Source organism: Oryctolagus cuniculus, chromosome 1 (genome assembly GCF_051225735.1).
Source record: "Oryctolagus cuniculus isolate XC-2025 breed Fujian yellow rabbit chromosome 1, ASM5122573v1, whole genome shotgun sequence".
Classification (NCBI taxonomy): domain Eukaryota; kingdom Metazoa; phylum Chordata; class Mammalia; order Lagomorpha; family Leporidae; genus Oryctolagus; species Oryctolagus cuniculus.
The window spans coordinates 162,618,921-162,635,535 of NC_142867.1; the positions used below are offsets into that span (position 1 = coordinate 162,618,921).

At 46.9% G+C, this 16,615-nt stretch overlaps 1 protein-coding gene across 9 annotated transcripts in view; it reads left to right on the forward strand.

The window, feature by feature from the left end:
* The window catches only part of KANK1 (KN motif and ankyrin repeat domains 1), a 217,675-nt gene that overhangs the window by 57,782 nt on the left and 143,278 nt on the right, over positions 1-16,615 (forward strand). Inside the window, exon 1 of one of the 9 annotated variants that reach the window (XM_070051198.2) lies at positions 5,999-6,194. The exons of the other annotated variants lie outside the window; for them this stretch is intronic. The gene's annotated coding sequence lies outside the window, so the exon portion shown is untranslated. Of the gene's footprint in view, positions 1-5,998; positions 6,195-16,615 lie in introns of those variants that run through there. 9 annotated transcript variants of the gene reach the window in all.

The window sequence follows — 16,615 nt, forward strand, 5'->3', positions numbered from 1 at the left end:
CCATCTTCTTCTGCTTTCTCAGGCATATTAGCAGGGAGCTGGATTGGAAATGGAGCAGCCAGGATTGAACTGGTGCCCATATGGGATGCCAGTGCTGCAGATAGTAACTTAATCTGCTGTGCCACAGTGCCCCTCTGCCCCCCTGTTAAAAATGAGGGAAATAGACACAGAGAATGCTGCTCTCTGCTGATTCACTCCCCCAAATGCCGGTGATGGGCTTTGGGGAACTGGGAACTCAATCCAGGTCTCCCACGTTAGGTGGCGGGAACACAGTTACTTGAGCCATCACTGCTTCCTCCCAGGGCCTCTATTAGCGGGAAGCTGGAATCGGGAGTGCAGGCGGGAACAGAATCCAAACATTCCATGTTGGTTGAGGATATCCTAGCCTGTGTTGTACCCTGTAGTCCAAATGCCCGCCCCCACTTATATCTGCTAAAACCATCTCTGACAATTACTTTGGTTGCTTCCAATTTTGTATTATCATAAATAACATTACATTGAGAATCATTGAAATCACTTAATAATGTGTGCTTATCAAGTTATTTCCATAGGACAAATTCCCAGAAGTGGAATAGCTGGGTCAAAGTTAGTACTTTTTATTTATTTCATGCTGTGGGTATTTACTGCCAGACTGCCTTAATTGCTGTTTGAATGGGATGTGTTAAAGTCAGGTCACCCCAAGTCATAATGTTGCAGAAGGGGTTTTGACAGTGGATTGAATATTGAAAAATAACCTAAGGTTCTTGGTAGAATGTCATGGAGGTTTTACACAGCAGCAGGTGATAGTTTCATCTGAGCTTTCCTGTTTCAGTCTTGTGTGAGCCGTGCTGCCGTAGCACACAGATGGTTAAGAGTCTGTAACAAGGAAGGCAGTAAGGACGAGTCGTGCTTTCAGGAAACAATGGAAATGGCGCAGTGAAGAGAGCTGTATGGTGGGCTGCAGTCCAGGCTGTCGGTTAAGTTGCATGTGGAGTAGAAATGGCAAAAGGATCTCTTGCAAATGACCCATTTTATATCTTTCTGAAGTTAGGCTTGTTCAAACTAAGTAAATTGCATTTTCTACAGGTACTAGAACTGAATGACCTTGGCTTTTGGGGAGGATGGGAACAGGCAAAAAGCTGCTCTGGATCCTGTTCCTAATGAAGGGCTCAGAGTGATTGTGCACGTCTCCCACCCCCGGGGAGATGGTGTGGTGAGCTGAGATCAGCAGCGCCCTCGGTTCCAGCTGCCTCTCCAAGCTCCAGTTTCATAACCTGTCAGTGGGATGAGTAACGATCACTTGTCCATTCTTGGAGTTAGCGTGAGGATGACGTGAGGTGATGCTCAGGATAGTGCCTTGTTCTCTGTAAGACACTGGACCACATCAGCTCACGGAACAAGAGCCTTAAGTCTCACTACTGAAGAGAGGAGCTTGGAGCCTTCTTCCAGGAAAAAGTTGGGCCTCTCTCTCTCTCTCTCTTTTTTTTTTTTTTTTTTTTTTTTCTGCCTTCTTGATGTTTGGCTCTTAGTTGGAATTCACTAAATATTTGTTCGATGAGTGCAAGAAAATCTTTGTGGAATACAGCATGAACTGGCGAGGATCTGTTTTCCCCTTGAAAATGTGTGCTTTTCATTTTTGTGCAGTGAGTCCTGCTGTTCATATCTTACACATGGGAAAACATTTGAGCTCCACACTGATAGCCAAATCCTACTTAGGAGAAAAGGGGGATCCAGGCTATAGTGTGTAGCTCTGTGCAAAGTCATGGTCTTTGATTTGTTCACTTTATCAGACTTTATTTTACTTACTGACCCTCGGTGGAAGATAATTTTGTTTTATATATATAGCCCTCACCACATCTCTGTTGCCAGGAAGCCAGTTCTCTTATCATGTCCCTAAGATGACAACTTTGTCTATATTTCTGTTCTTTGTGCTTTGTGTTTGGTCCTAAACTGTGAGTATTCCATTAACTGGGAACTCTGAATAGCCCTTGTGTATGTGGAGTGATGTATTCTGTGTCAGCTCTAGGCATTGTGTTTGAGAATAAATGTGCAGTTTATTTCTTGTGGGACTTCTCTCATTGCCACTGATAATGTGATGTTACTGCAGAGATAAGCCTGTGGGTACAGCTCACCAGTACTTGGCATTGCTAAAACAAGCAGAGTTTCAGTTTCAGACTCGTGATTATACTTACGTGTCTATTTTCCAGCAGGAGGTGAAACTGTTAGTCTCTTATCCATGAGCTCTAGGTGAGCAGTGTCGTTGAAACTAAATCCAGAGTTGTTGATGTGTTTTCCCTGGGAGACGTTGCATTGTTCTAAAAAATCAGAATCTTGTGGCCTGCGTTGTGACATGCTAACATCTCATATGGGTGCTGGTTCACATCTCAGCTGTTCCACTTCTGGTCTCACTCTTGCTGATGCACCTGGAGTGCAGTGCATGATGGACCAAGTGCTTGGGTCCCTGCACCCATGTGGGAGATCCAGGAAGAAGTTCCTGGCTTTAGCCTGGCCAAGCTGCAGCCATTTGGGGAGTGAACCAGCAGATGGAAGAGCCTCTCCCTCTCCCTCTCCCTCTAACTCTGACTTTCAAATAAATAAGTAAATCTTTAAAAAAAAAAAAAGCAAAATAAAGTATACTGATAGCATGATGGCTTGCTATTACTGTTAGCCAATATCTGCAGGCCCAGAGTATGCTTATTACTGCTCTTGTCTGCTTTTGGCCTCCGCATGATCTGAGTGTGGACGCAGCTGTACACCTTTACAGCTGATACGCTGTTAACTGCTTAGTCTGTATGCGGCTTAAGTGAGATTCTCGAGGGCCCAGATCTGGTTATGCCAGTTCACCCTCTCACATTGGTGAAACGCATGTGACTGTCTTTGGTAATCTGTTACTTTGGGCTTCTCTTGGGAAGGCCACTTGTTTCCACACTGGCGATGATGCTCAGTGGGAGACAAAGTCACCTGGCACAAACGTGGCTGCTGTGGGGACCGCTTCACTGAGTGCAGCCTCCGAGGCTAGGATGGTGATTGGCTGCACCGTGTGCAAACCTGCCTGTGGCCAGGGTAGGGGGAACCAAGGTCTGACTTCCTCTGTTTTTCCTTTGCTGACCCATGCCCACATCCTTTTGAAGATCCCTAGGTGTGTGGAGCAAGCTGAGTGTAATTTCAGTAAACCTGTGGCCTGGAGACCATTTATTCCCATGAGGCTCTTCACCTGTCCCCTTTCTCAACTGCTTACTACTGGACAGAAAATGGCGACAGCGTCATCTTCAAGCCTTTTCTTTGAAGGACTTACTTATTTGAAAAGCAGAGTGACACAGAGAGAAACGGATCTTCCATCTGATGCCTCACTCTCCAAATGCCCACACCTAACCAGGAGCCAGGAGCTCCATCCTGGTCTCCCACTCGGGAGGCAAAGGCACAGGTACTTGGGGCCATCCTTTGCTGCCTTCCCAGGCACATTGGTGGGAAGCTGGGTTGGGGACAGAGCCATCTGGGATTCAACTAGGACTCCGATATGGAATGTTGGCATTGTGAGTGGCAGCTTAACCCACCAGGCCCCAAAGTTCTGTGCCTGTAGCTCTTACGTTGGGAAAGTCCGCCTTGCAGCATGGCTGTGTGCGTGCTTCCATGTAGCCTGTGCAAACACGAGCTTGAAAGTTTCTTCCACAGAACACAACTCGTTGTTTGAGTCTGTCCTGCATGGATTGGAGCCAGCCAGGATTGTCACAGCATTCCCTGGTTGCGAAGTGCCATATAGATGAAGCATGTGTTTGGGAATACGAAACCTACTTATGTATCCGTGGGAATCTTTTGAAAAGCAAAGCTTCTCCAAGTTCCTTCCTCGTGGAACTTGAGTGTGGTGCTGGCGCATTTGCAAGTTTGTTGGCCAACTTGAAGAGACGGCTGAGCTGGTCAGTGTGAGACTTTCTCATCTGAGTGTGCTCCTGCAGTGCACACCGCACAACCTCAAGGGGTCCGCTGATAGTGAATTCAGAGTTAAGTTGAGGAACTGGCTCAGAACTGTCCAGAATGGACAAAATTTATAGTCAGAGAGCCAGCGCCAAAGTTCAGCACTTAACATTCTTTGTTTTATTTTTCCTTTGTGCCCCTGTCTGGTCACTATTATTGTTCCTGTCTTCCATAGAAATAAAAACAAAGCTTGGAAGTTAAGTAATTGGACTAAGGCCCCCAACTAGGCAGGTATGAGCTGGAAATGGCCCTGTGGGAGAAGAGCTTCCATTTCTGCTAAAGATTTGGCAGGAGGCATTTGAACATGCATTGTCTGTGTCACTCTCACCAAGTTTAAGCCTTAGAGAATTAAAAATCAGTCTCCCAGGAGTTTTCAGATCAAACCATTCAAATGCTAATACATTTGTATTCCCTTAGTCATTTGTGTATTTGTATTTAATCTCTTCAATTTCATACCCTGTTTTAGATTGTTTGTAAACTAAACATTTCTTCAGTTTAATAAAATCTTCAAAACCATGTGTAATGTCTGTATAATAATTTTAAGTTTCTGAAATTTTGCAGTTGTAATAGTAAAGCAGTGTATGTATTTTTGTCCAAATCTCTGTTTTTTTTTTTTTAATTTTTTTTTATTTGATAGAAAGAGAAAGGTCTTCCTTCCATTGGTTCAACCCCCAAATGGCTGCTGCACTGAACCAAAGCCAGGAGTTTCCTGTTGGTCTCCCATGCAGGTTCAAGGCCCAAGCACTTGGGCCATCCTCCACTGCCTTCCCAGGCCACAGCAGAGAGCTGGACTGGAAGAGGAGCAACCAGGATTAGAACCTAGAGCCCATATGGGATGCCGGCGCCGCAGGTGGAGAATTAACCAAGTGAACCACGGTGCTGGCCTAAAAAAATTTTTTAAGAAGATTTATTTGAGAGATACAGTTAGAGAGGGGGGAAGAAATGGAGAGAGAGAGAGATCGTCCATCCACTGGGTCATTCCCCAAATGGCAGCAACAGCTAGGGCTGGACCAATCTGAAGCCAGGAGCCAGGGGCTGCTTCTGGTCTCCCACATGGATGCAGGGGCCCAAGCACTTAGGCCATCTTCTGCTTCCCTAGGCGAATTAGCAGGGAGCTAGAGCAGAAGTAGAGCAGCAGGGACTCAAAGTGGCGCCCGTTTGGGATGCTGACACTATAGGCAGCAGTGTTACCCGCCCCTGTTACAGCACTTTTAAAACATTTATGGAGGCTGGCAGTGTGGCATAGTAGGCTAAGCCTCTACCCGCAGCACTGACATCCCATATGGGCGCCAGTTCGTGTCCCAACTGCTCCTGTTACCATCCAGCTCTCTACTATGGCCCAGGAAGCCATGGAAGATGGCCCACGTACTTGGGCTCCTGCACCTGCCTGGGAGACCAGGAAGAAGCTGCTGGCTTCAGATCAGCTCAGGTTGGCCCATTGCAGCCATTTGGGGAATGAACCAGCAGATGGAAAATCTTTTTCTCTTTCTCTCTCTCTAACTGCCTCTCAAATAAAATCTTCTAAAAAAATTTTCTACTTGTATTCATTGTTCTCTCATGTAAACTTTAAGAGATTTACCTCTTTGGATTTTAAAGACTGTTGTTCTTGGGTTTACCATTTCTATGGTTTTGTTTTCTATTTTTTGATGCATTTCTAATTACTAAATTATTTTGTGGCATTTTGGGAACAAATTGAATGGTCTTTTTTTTTTTTTTTTTTTAAGGGAAAGGGTTTATTGGGGGAAACCTGACAGACCGGAGGGAAGGGGCGAAGAAGAATAGAGTGTAAGAGAGAAAGGGAGAGCGAGAGACAGAAAGAGCCAAGTGTTCAGGAACAGGTCCTCTTAAAACTTGGCCAGGGGGTGGGCAAAGAAGAGCAGCAAATCCCATTAGGATGGGGGTGGAGCTGACACCTGTGATTGGGCCATGTGGCTGCCAGGCTTCCAGCAATGGCAGTGGGGGCTAGAACCTAGGATGGTGTCCACGGTATAGATGGCACCATAGATTAAGACTGCATTATTTTACTAACATTCCCCCCTTTTGTTTATAAAGCAAGAGTTGTATGGGATTACCTTAGTCCCAGAAGTCCAGCAGGGGTAGAGGCACGATGATGTGTGTTTAGAGCTACTTCCTGCTGACATGGGGCGATGATGTACTCTTCGCTGGCACGGGGCGATGTCTCAAGCCGCTGTCTCCTGGGTGGGGAGCCGAGTATATCCCTGTAGCAGCACTTGGTTATTCAGGTATGAAATTCACTTATTTTAATTACTTGCAGTTTGCATTTATCTTTGTTCTCACCTTCACAAGATCCCATAGGGTTTGACAAGTAAGCTTTCTGTTTTCTGTTTCTTCTCTACCTTTTTGTTGTTTTCCAGATAGCTTATTTTAGGATTTGTGTCTCTTGGAAATAATTATTGGGAGAATTAAGTTTTCCCATGTGTATTTTTAGTAAATGCCTGTTACCTCTGATTATTTTGTTTTACTCTCTGGAGTATCATCTTTCATCACTACTTTGCATAATTTATCGAATTCTTTTTTGGCTTTGTGTATGGTGTGTGTGTATGTGTGTGCGTGCTTTTAAAAACTGCCATCTCTAAAGAGAAATGAGGCTTAGTTTTCAAAATCTGCAGTAGTAGTTTCATTGCCATGAAAATGAGATGTCCTTCACCTGCCCTGACTATGAAGCCTTGACATCTGTGCTTTGCCAGCGTGGTATCAGTTTTGAGATAAGCCAGTCTTGTGATGTGGCTGCACAGGGCCGAGTGGGCCCAGCTGGGCATACAGGCTGCAGTACAGAGAAAAATCCCAACACGGGTCCCCAGAAGCCTGACCTGTGACCTTGACCCTGTCCCTGGGGTGCTTTTAGCAGAGAGTTAATCTCTTAGAGGAACTTTCATCGTCATAAAAGCAGAAGTAATTTTCCTAATGCTGTTGATAAAATCTGGCTGTGCCTACTTGATACTGTTTATTATGGAAACTCAGCATTGGGCGCTTCTGTTTTCCTTGTCAAAACTCCCTGCCCCCATTAGATAAATTGTGTATATCAAGCATTTGAAAATTTGTACTTTTTGTAAGTTTTTTTTTTTGAGATATACATGGGTACACACACAAACACACACACGCGCACGCGTACTGATGATTTTATTTAAAATTTTTATTTACTTACTTGGAAGAGTTACACAGGGAAAGGGAGAGACCTGGATCTTCCATCCACTGATTCATTCCCCAGATGGTCACCACTGCTGGGGCTGGGCCAGGCCGAAGCCAGGAGCCAAGCAGTTCATCGGGTCTCCTGTGTGGGTGGCAGGGCCCAAGTACTTGGCCCATCTTCTGCTTTTCTCATGCCATTAGCAGGGAGCTGGATTGGAAGTGGAGTGGCTGGGACGAATCAGCACCCACATGGGATGCTGGCATCACATGAGAGGTGGCTTTACCTGCTGCACCACATGATGGCCCCTCATGTACTAAATTAGTGACTAAGTTGTTACTTTTCATTGAATTTAAAAGTCATTTAAGACCCCTTAGCTTAGTTCTAAGAATTTGTAAGCATGTTTAATGGCTGCATAATAATTTCTTGCTATCTATTTGCTGTTAACAGTCGGGACAGTGAGTGGGTTTGTGCCTAACTGTATGTGATTAGAGGTAAATGACAGCGTCAGAAGGTGCCAGTTTATGTATTTTCTTTTTTTAACATTGAGGTGGCATTGTAGCACAGCTGGCGAGGCCCTGCTTGAAATACCTCCATCAGGTATTGGAGCGCCTAACATGTGCTTCTTTCTGGCCCAGCTTCTTGCTAATACGCACCCTGGGGGGCAGCAGATGATGGCTCAGTTACTTAGGTTCCTGTTACCCATGTGGGAGACCCATTTGGAAATCCTAGCTCCCAGCTTTGGCCTGGCCCAGTCCCTGCTGTTACTAGAATTTGGGAAGTAAACAGGTTGATAGGGGACTAAGTCTCTGTCTTGTTCTACCTTTCAGATAAATAAAAACGAACAAACTAAAAAAAAAAAAAAAAAACTACCCATGCTAAAGACTCCTTATACAATTTGTACCCCCACTCAATGTGTTGGTGCCTGCCTGCTGTAGACATAGCCTTGGGGGGTGGGATGGGGGGATGGGTGGTTCCTGCTCTCCATTCAGGACTAGCTTGCTGTGGGTTGTTTGTGTGACAAGGGGTGTCATGTGTCTTCTCTACAAGAAAAGGCATTGTTACCAAGGCAAACAGTGATATTTGATACAGCTCTGTGGACGCAGGCCTGGAAAACCTTCACCACAGGTTGTTGACAGTTGCTAGAGGTTGTGATAATGCTGAAGTTACACAGTGTTCCTTCGGCAGCACGTGTTAATTGGTTTGTTCAAATGCTGGAGCCTTTCTTAAATGATACTTAGGAACACCTTCCCTGGAAAACATATAGCAATAAAATAAACAGCCTTAGGAATGCATTGCTTGTTAAGAGTTGGCAAGGGAGATCACATGTCTTTAAACAAGGTAGGTTACTGTTTTTAAATAGGCAAGGAAGTAGCTGTGCTCCACCTATAAATGAAAAAGTTTTAGAAGTGAATGTTTTGAAGGAAACAGTAAGCAAGATCCATTCTCTGGTCCCTAGATGCTTTCAGTCCCTTATAAATTCATATTTTGTGTTAGAGACCAACTCACTGCAGCTTTCTTGAAAGAGTTGCCAGAACTGCACGTGAAACAGTGTCAGCTGAGAAACAGACACATGAGGGGGTGTACTCCATAATGCATCAGAAAAATTAAAGGCAATTCATTTTGCTTAAAGGGTAGTATGTAGTTTGTTCAGAGAGAAATAGGAGTTGGTGGGAAGATGGGTGAGTATTTTGTAAGGACCCAAGTTGTGTTGCTTTCCTTGGAGTCTCGTAAGCCACAGCCTCAGTTCCCTACGCAGTGTGTTCTTCCCAGTTTGCCTGTGTGTGCAGAGCAACGTGGGGATGTCTGTGCTCACCACAGAGGCAGTCCCTGGGACCCTGCCTTTTTGCCATTTTCTGGCATTTCAATCTCAACTTGAAACTGAAGAGCTGTCGTTACCCCTTCACTAATAACATCCTAGTGTGTATTTTTCATAAGCTGATATAAAATGTATTTGTAGTTTTTAAAAGGACATGTGTCAAAAGCTGTAATTTCTAATGTCAGTGCATTCTTTGTGTCAGGACATTCTGTAAGTGTATAGAGATTATTTCTGGCCAAATGGTCTATTAGAAGATTTCCAAAATATATTTTTTATTGGGATTAGGATATAGTGAGATTGGATCAAATGGTAAATGGTATATCTATAGGACCTGGTTTTTTTTTGAACAGGCAGAGTGGACAGTGAGAAACAGAGAGAAAGGTCTTCTTTTCCGTTGGTTCACCCTCCAGTGGCTGCCGTGACCGGTGCACCGTGCTGATCTGAAGGCAGGAGCCAGGTGCTTCTCCTGGTCTCCCATGGGGTGCAGGGCCCAAGCACTTGGGCCATCCTCCACTGCACTCCCTGGCCACAGCAGAGAGCTGGCCTGGAAGAGGGGCAACCGGGACAGAATCCGGCGCCCCGACCGGGACTAGAACCCGGTGTGCCGGCGCCACAAGGCGGAGGATTAGCCTATTGAGCCGCGGCGCTGGCCAGGACCTGGTTTTTCATACTTGACACTCTCCTCAAACATGACCATACATGTGTCCTAATCCAACAAAGTTTAACAGGAAATGCTGTTATTTATTTATTTGAAAGAATTAGAGGAAGAGACAGAGTGACAAAGAGAGCTTCCATCTGCTGGTTCACTCCCCAAATGACCACAAGAGCCAGTGCTGGGCCAGGCCAAAGCCAGGAGCCAGGAACTTCTTCCAGATCTCCCACATGAGTGCAGGGGCCCATTTTCTGCTGCTTTCCTGGCCTCATTAGCTGATTAGTTGGATCAAAAGTGGAGCAGTTGGGACTCCAACCAGTGGCTTGCTGGTTTGTGGGATGATGACATTGCAGACCGTGGCTTAACCTGTGCTGCAGCGCTGGCCCCAGGAAATTGTTTGCTTTGAGCATGACTTGAAAAAAAGATACCTGGGCTTCTATCAGAAGTAGGTCTGACTCCGGGGAGTGATGATGTTACTATGTTGCTACAGTAATCACCCAAAGACAGCATTGATAAACACAGAATAAAAAGTGGATGGTCTAGATGAAAAGTCAGTGCCTTGCTGGCCTCTTAACTTAGCTAATAAAAACGAAGATCCTAATTGATGTTTAAGAGCCAGAAGTAACACAAGCCCTATTCAGTGAGAAAAGGTAGTGAGGGTAGCAGGGGTGAAGGAAGTCATAGGCTTTGTTTTATTATAAGGGAAATGTTAAAATACGTGGCAGAGCTCTGTAACTCGGCACTCCCCCTCACCTCATTTTGCTCCGAAATCCAGAGTGAAAAGATCTTGGAGTCAGGTCGTTGCGGTAAGTTGCCGATTTAGGAAGGCTGGTTACTGGACGCATGCGCACGGCCACAGGGCTTGCTGTTGGGTTGGGTTGGCAGTAGATGAACAATGTGCTGCTTGTTTCTGTGGCTGCAGTCAGCTTTCCTTAGCGGCTTAGAGCAGAAAGCCGAGTTGTTCGGAGGAGCCAGGCAGGGGATTCGTGGGCTGTGCCCGTGCCCTGCGGCTCTGTGCGTCCAGGATGTTTGCTAGGATTGCCTGGGTTTGTCGTCACCCTGGAAGGACCCTGGTCCTGCAGGTGTGGGAGTCACTGGTGCTTCAGGAGCCTTGCGCCGCTGGGGTTGGGTGGCTGGGGCTGTATGGAGGGCCTGCCGGAGTGCTGTATGGTTCTGTGAAGGGAGTGGGCAGCGCGGCAGCTGTCTGTGGGAATGCCAGGGTCTGAGCCCTGGTATTCATGAGTCTCAGGAGAACATTTCCTTGGCATCCTTTCCTGCTTGGCCTGGTTGACTGGGGTGTTCCGGGAAAATGGGCCTCTCTCTTGTTCTTTGCTCCAGAGATTGAAACACGGCATTTATGTAATTGCTAATATTGAACCTCACCATGGATCACTTTATTCTCAACAAGGGAAGCCCGTGTGTTTTTAGCCTTTAGTGTATTGGAAGTGCTCTCTTCTTAAGTGCACGTGTATTTTTTTTAAAGATTTATTTATTTATTTGAAAGAGTTACAGAGGGAGGGGGAGAGATGGAGAGAGACCTTCCATCTGGTGGTTCACTCCCCAATGACCTTAATGGTCAGCCCTGGGCCAGCCCGAAGCCAGGAGCTTCTTCTAGGTCTCCCATGTGAGCACAGGGGGCCCAAACATTTGGGCTAATTCCTGCTGCTTTCTCAGGCCTTTAGCAGGGAGCTGGATCGGAAGTGGAGCAGCCGGGGCACGAGCTGCTGCCCATATGGGACCCCCATATGGGATGCTGGTGTCATGGGTGGTAGCCTTACCCTGCACACCACAGTGCCAGCCCCTGGCAGCCTGTATTTATTTATTTTAAATATTTATTTTGTATTTAGTTGAAATAGAGGTAGAGACAGAAAGGTCTTCCATCCGCTAGTTCACGCCCCAAATGACCACAGCGGCTGGAGCTGAGCTGTTCCGGAGCCAGGAGCCAGGAGCTTCTTCCAGGTCTCCCACATGGGTCCAGCACTTCTGCCATTCTCCACTTCTTTCCCAGGTGCATCAGCAGGGAGCTAGATCAGAAGTGGGACCGACGCCCATATGGGCTGCTGGCTCTGCAGGCCAGGGCATTAACAAGCTGAGCCACAGCATCAGCCCCCAGTCTGTTTTTAGAAAGCCCTGCACATAATTCTGCTGCATGGTAAGGCCTCATACAGGCTTGCTCTGATGTGCCCCTTTAAACCCTCAGGGTTGCAGAGGTGATCGACCCCCTTGGGGTTTGGGTGAATACTGGAGCGGAAGCAGCAGGCAGTCTCCTGGGAGGCCCCTCGAAACCTACTTCCAGGTGCAGGGAGAAGAACAGTAAGGAAGCAGAGGAGGAGCAGGGTTAGCGTTGCCTCTGCCCTACCAGGTACAGTGCCTCTCTGTAGTGGATCTCACGGTCATGCCTCGAGTGTACCCCTGTGTGTCCTGGGCACGCCCTTCTCTTCCCATTGTCATCTCCAGTGCAGAAGCAGTGCTGGACCTTTGCTTCGGCTCTTTGACGGCAGCTCATTGAAGCCTGATACTCTGTTCCACGTTGGGGGCTATACATTCCCTCCTTTGTGTTAGAGGTAGATGAATCTTCCTGCTAAACTTGGCGCTTCTTCCTGGAAGTCCTTCTATTTCAGGTTATGGGAGAGGAGAGGAGGGCCCTGCAGGTGGCGGGTGCCAGGTGCGTGATAAAGAGCTGAGTGAGTTTCAGTTCTTGGACACAGTTTGTGCCATTTCCTAATGGTGGTGTCATCCGTACATACTCATTTCCTTATTCGTTTAAGGCAGTGGTTCTCAAATGTGGCAACATCTCCTGGGGACTTTTTCAAAATCCATATTCTTGGACTGGTGTTGTGGCGCAGCGAGTTAGACCACCGCCTCTGATGAAGCATCTCGTATGCATGCTGGTGAGACTCAGCTCCCCTTCCCATCCAGCTCCCTGCTGATGCACCTGGGAAAGCAGCGAAAGGTAGCCCAAGTGCTTGGGACCCTGCAGCCTTGTGTGAGAGCCAGATGGAGCTCCTGGCTTTGGCCTGGCTGTTTGGGGAGTGAACCAGCCGAAAGAAGACTTCTCTGTCTCTGGCCTTCTCTGTAGCTCTGCCTTTCAAATAAATAATTCTTAAAAAAAAAAAAATGCAAGTAGGAAACCTTTGTCCTCTTCTACCTGGAGGAAGAAAGTGTGCTTTGGGGGACTGGTACCCCTAAATCTTTATGTATCTCTCAGTGGTGACTTTTCCTGACCTTTGCTTAGCCTTGGAGAATAAAAACAATTACTCATATTTGTAGCAATTCACATGGAGAGCAGCCAGTTAAATGTTTGATTTATGATTAATCCTGAAAGAGAAAAGCCTATTTTCTTGAGCCCTCTAGGCTCATTTTCCTCTTTGCCCCTGGACAACATCACAGTTAAGAGTGCATCTCGCCATCGATTATAAAAACAGAATATAGATGTATAATTAGCTGGATTTAGACATTGTTAACTCATCAGTGCAAGCTTTAAAAGTCTAGTATGATGATTGAAAATGCCCGTTACCAAGCTGGACTTTTTCTTTGACGTGGTAAAAAAAAAAAAAAATTATACTTGAATGTTTCTGGAAGAAAGAAATTATTTGGAGTCCACCAGTTCTCTTGGCAATTAAGAAAACCATTTTCTCCCACTTCTGTATAACGTTTAACTTTTATTGGAAATGTAGTCTTTAGGAATGCTAAAAATGCCATCTGTAAGATGAAATGCCTGTGGGGCGGGGGGGAAGGCTGGGAGCAGAGCACCCCTCCCTCCAGGGGTTTTGCTCTTACCTCTGAATTTAATGGCATGCCTGTGGCTAAAGTCAGCAGGAGCAATGGCCTATACACAGGAGTGAATATACAGACATAAAAATGTCAGCCAAGGTCTTGGATTCACCACACGAGGCTAGAAAAGCAGAGTTCAGCAAGGCAGCGTTTGGCAGAGGCGGCGCTCGGAGGCTGCAGTGACACGGGTGCTGTCCCCCGGGAGGTGTTCGCAGTGCGGGCTGGTTGTGAACCAGCACCCTGGATCTGCTTTGCTCTAATCTGCTCTAGGGTCCCCGGCACACTGAGTTTCAGCTCGATGGTGCGGCAACAGAGAAATGATCGTGTTTACTGGGAGTCTACAGCTGCAGGGCCAAAACCAACCAAGGGAGGATTTTAACAGAATCCTGAATTACTCGGGAGAGCCCTGGATCCTTACAGGCACCCTGAACTCAGGAAGAGGACAGCACAGGAAGTTGAGGCACTGTGTTATCATCCCTACTTCTCTTGGCTTCACTCTCGCACTTCTGCAGGCGCCTGTGTGTCTCTGGTGCTCTCCATAGGAACACGGCACAGGCCCAGCTATATCCAGGCCTGGCAGCTCCTCAACCCTGTAGGGGGGAAGCACCTGCTCAGCCTGAGTCTGATGTACTCCCATGACCCCATAATCTGTGACTGGGAGGGATGAGTGTGTGGCTGCCTCAGCAGGCTCCGAAGTGGGGAATGGCTTGCATCGCAGGCATACAAGCCTTCTCCTGACACGTGCCATTACCACATTGCTGGGAGTCTCTTCATTATTCCCACACTCTGGGGAGTAGTTACCTTGGGTTCCAAGAAAATCTGGCTGTTGGGCCTGAAGTACCTCAATCCAGGCAGTGAATCAGAGTCGGGTGTGGTGGTGAGTTTTTAAAGTGGCTCTACCTTATGAGTCCCCTTGGCCATCAATGCTAGATGTCTGCACACAGACCAGTTGGTGTAGACCCTTTCAACAGCAGTGGTGCCAGGCGAGGCTAAAGGTCTTGGTGAAATGTGTGCATGATGTAAAAACCTTTCCATGAATCATACTCTGAAAGTATCCTTTATTCTAAGTGCCATTCTGATCCATTGATGGAAGCTAGTGGCGTTGAACTAACACACGTGTGTAGGCTGATATATCTTAGCTCCTCCTCCTCTGTTAGTTTGTGTGTTCATTCATTTGTGAAACCGAATTGGGTATCTCAGCCCAGAAACTGTGGGTACAAGGAATACTGGATTTTTGTAAATCGATCGGTTTTTAACTCTGAAAATCTGCCTGGCAGCAGAAAGTTTAACCACTGTTCTTGTGTCTCTTGGGCCACATCACCTTCCTGGCCTTGCAGCAGGGATCCAGGCCTTACTGCATGCCCTGGTATCTGTCAGGCCCCCGGGTGTTGCATTCACACTGGTCCCTGCCACTGTGGGCCCTTTCAGGCTGGGGAGGAAGGAGCCCGTGTCTCAGCCTGGAGTCCAGGCTCAGCATCTTGCCAGTCCCTGGGGGCTCCTGCATATCTGATGGCGCAGGGGTCGCCAGAGAGCAGGTGTGGCTGAACTTAAGGTCCCTCTGCACCAACAATCTCCTCTTCATCTGTGGGGTGTCATTCTCTTCTCAGATCCTTTTCTCCTTAAGGAGGTCCTTGTAGTGGTCTCCCCGACGCAGGGCAGCCAGAGCCCTCCTCCTGTGTGCATGAGTAAAATTCAGAGAGGATCATCTAGGGGAAAGCCTCCTGCCTCAGCGTGGGCAGCAGCTGTCCCAATGCTGGCTGCAGCCAGGAGCTGGGTGGGCTGTGCATGCCCTGTAGACTGCTGGCAGCAGCCTGCTGGGGATGACTGAGCTTCCTGCTACCTGCTGAGCTGTAGAGGGTCTCTACTGTCCCAGACTGGCAGGTACATGTGAGTGTTTTATCATGATTGTTGCTGTTTGGCTGCTTCAAAGCCAACGGGGAAACCTGTCTGTCACACAAGAGCAGTCTTCAGATTCCTGTGTGTTTTGTAGAAATCCTCAAAGAATTATGCAGGTGTGGGTACAAGTTTTCCTTCCCCTCTTTCTGGCAGTGGTAATTTAGTTCTATTAATACTCCTGTAAAGAAACTCATTACCAGACTCGCACACACTATGCACTTTTGCCCTCCGAGTCCTTGGTGACTAAACTGTGAGTGCAACCAGTTTCAATTATCAGCTATCTTCATTTGCCATTATTTCAGATGCTGCCTTGAAAAATAAACTGAAAACATTTGGGGGAAAGTCATTAGGATTAAATCAAGGATACTCCTGTAAGGATGGCAGAGCCTGCACGCATTAATAAAGAACTGTGTATCTGGGACAAGTAGCATGCTACAGACGCTCGGGAGGGCTCTTCATCTAGAATTTCAGTGCAAGCTGTACATAAAATATTTATATAGCATGGTGTGCTTTGGCCCTGGGTTCAGGTGAATGCTGTTGCTATAGACATCACTAAGTATAAGCAGCTGAAGAACCCAAGAGAATTTCGAACGTTAAAAAGTAATGTTCTGTTGTGGCCTTGAACTTAGAGTGACTAATGAAGTAGTCTTGGTTCCTAGGCAAAAATACTTAGGTTGTTATGAAGATGGCACTTCATAGTACAGGTGTGTCAGAGGAAGGAGAGGAAGAAGAGGAAGAGGAAAGAATGAAGAGGGCGAAACCAGTAACTTAGTTTAGTGCTGGTAGAGAACTTGGAGGAGTCCCCAGGATTACTTCTAAGAAGAAATGTTACTAAAGTACTGCTGGAAATAGTAATTTTTGGATAAGTACAAACATTACTTATAAAAATAAAATTCTGGGCCGGTGCCGTGGCTCACTAGGCTAATCCTCCGCCTTGCGGCACCGGCACACCGGGTTCTAGTCCCGGTCGGGGCGCCAGATTCTGTCCCGGTTGCCCCTCTTCCAGGCCAGCTCTCTGCTGTGGCCAGGGAGTGCAGTGGAGGATGGCCCAAGTACTTGGGCCCTGCACCCCATGGGAGACCAGGAGAAGCACCTGGCTCCTGCCATCAGATCAGCGCGGTGCACCGGCCGCAGTGGCCATTGGAGAGTGAACCAACGGCAAAAGGAAGACCTTTCTCTCTGTCTGTCTCTCTCATTGTCCACTCTGCCTGTCCAAAAAAAAAGACAAAAATAAAATTCTGATGACCACTTTACTATGTATGGATGTGTATTTTCTCTGTAAAAAGAGAATGATAGTACTTATCCAAGAGACTAATTTCATTGTAAGGACTAAAGAATAAGGACTCTGTTAAGTGCCTAGTAAGTAGCAGCAATT